Genomic DNA, 2,573 nt, shown 5'->3' on the forward strand with positions numbered 1-2,573 from the left:
CCAGCTGTTCATTCTGAAACGTGGGCCTGCTAAGTTTCAGCCATGGAATTTAGAGTATGAATCCTGAATTCTTTCCCTATACTTCACGGTTTTCCACAGGGTGACCATGTTGGCCTCAGCCTTGGTCCTTCCTCACGAAGAGCCCTAACCTCCGTCCCCTGACCTCACATGGTGGCGTGGTCAGAGGTAACTGCACCTGGACAGACTCACGTTCTCCCTTACATTAACCTGAGAGATGAAGTAATAATTCTTTGAGTGGGTATAACGTCCCATACTTAATCTCGTCTGAACCCAGGCAGGAAGTTAGGGGGTAACCCATTAACTCTGGCCACATCAGCTGCTAAGTGGTAGACTCAACCTACGTCTCCCAGCCTCATTCTCTCCCCACGACACCTGCTGCCCCATCTGCTTCTACCTCCTATGTCCACAGTCACTTCTCTTCTGCTGTGAAACTTTGAAACAAGTGGAAGAAGAATCCAAACGGGCTATGGAGCCACACAGGCCTGGGTTCGAAGCCCAGCTCTACTACTTGTGAGCGGTGGAACTCTGAGTAAGTCTGCTCAGCCTCTCTGAGTCTGTTTCTGAGTTAGCAAAATGAGGATCAATGTGAAGTCTAAATGAAACGACACAGGTAAAGTGCTTATTATAGGTTCTGATACATAAAAATGGCATCTGAGAATTTTATTAATAACCATCATCATCATTTGGGGCAAGGTTAGTGAAGTCTTTGCTTTACAACGATATATATTAATTGTCCTCTCTGGGGGGTCTTTGGCGCACATGTGGAAATCCATTGACAGCAGTCGTTCACATTTATGGTGTATGCCCTAGGTGCCTGGCACTGTGCTCGGTGCTATAAATTACACACTTATTCCTCACAATAACAATCTTATGAGCTAGGTGCTATTCTCACGCCTATTTTACAGATAAAGGACTCAGATTTCAGAACTTTACAGGGCTTTCCAAGGTTAAACCAAACCACCAGTTGTCATGGAGCTGACTCCGACTCATGGCAACTCCATGTATGTCAGGGTAGAACTGCCCCATAGGGTTTTCCATGGCTGATTCGACTTATGGCGACCCCATGTGTGTCAGGGTAGAACTGCCCCATAGGGTTTTCCGTGGCTGATTTGACTTATGGCAACCCCATGTGTGTCAGGGTACAAGACCCCCATAGGGTTTTCTGTGGCTGATTCGACTTATGGCGACCTCATGTGTGTCAGGGTAGAACTGCGTCATAGGGTTTTCCATGGCTGATTTTTCAAAAGTGGATCACCAGGCCTTTCTTCCAAGGTGCCTCTGGGTGGACTCAAACCTCCAACCTCTTGGTTAGCAGCCACATGCATTGACCGTTTGCACCACCCAGGGACTCTTTTCCAAGGTTAGGCAGCTAGTAAAGGGCAGGTTATGATGTGAAGCCAGGTAAAAGCTTGGTTTAGGAAAGGTTTCCAGGACTCCAGTGAGGCAGAGGCATTTTTTTCCCTAGCTGAGGACAAACAGGAGTAAGCCTAAGGGTGGTGAAGATGTGGGAAGATCCAGTCAGGGTATTTATTTGCTTGAGCAAGGGGACAGCTTTTTACTAGTGGGCTCTGGAAGACAGAGCACAGGCTTCTGTTCCTTCCGCTGAGGAGAAATACTGGCTCATAGGGTATGGGAGAAGAGTTAGAGGTACTGAACACTTCTGAGAGAATATATTGGAACTTTTGTTTGTTCCCGTTTTACTGTTGGCTTTTTGTGAGAACGTCCTTTTTCCTCCTGCAGCACAAGTTAAACCAACTACTAGTACTGTTTGTCCTGTTTTTGTTCACAGGGTTTTCATGAGCAAGAGAAACGACCTATGAAATTTTCAGTTTTCAAGTGCGAGAAAATGAAGATGTGTTGGAATTTAGACTCCATATGAGTTAGAAAGCAGACAATTCACCAATACCCTTTAAAGCAGGACTTCTAAGTGGACTCACACTGCAGGTGGGAGAGGGGAGGCAGAAGCAGATCTGACGTATTAACCCACCATCTGTTGATGTGTGTATATGGTACCATTAAAGACTTAGATAAAATTTGAGGAAAAATCCCCAATCCAGTAAAACCACTGTTGTTGTTAGGTGCTGTCGAGCCAAATTTTGACTCATAGTGGCCCCGTATAACAGAGTAGAACTGCCCCATAGGGTTTTCTACCTGTAATTTCTATGGAAGCAGATCACCAGGTCTTTCTCCCGTGGAGTAACTCGGTGGGTTTGAACCGCCAACCTTTGGTCAGCAGCCAAGTGCTTAACCTTTCTACCACTAGGGTTCCTAAAAGGCACTGTAAAAGGCATACATGTCCGTGTAGATGTATACCAATAAGGTGAAAAATGACTTTGGGAAAGGGTCTTTCCTGCGCGGTTATAATTTCATTAACAGGCCAACGTGTCACCACCTTTAGTGCTTCCGCAGGGATAACACTTGACGCCCAGTTTTCTCCTGGACTGTTGGGGGGGGGGGTTCTGTTTTTAAGAAATCGTTGTCAGGGGAAGGGAGGTCAATCCCGCGATCCCAAGTTCACAACGCAAAACCATACAAATGACAGGACCACCAAA

The sequence above is a fragment of the Loxodonta africana genome, chromosome 13, assembly GCF_030014295.1.
Source record: "Loxodonta africana isolate mLoxAfr1 chromosome 13, mLoxAfr1.hap2, whole genome shotgun sequence".
In the NCBI taxonomy this organism is placed as follows: Eukaryota; Metazoa; Chordata; class Mammalia; order Proboscidea; family Elephantidae; genus Loxodonta; species Loxodonta africana.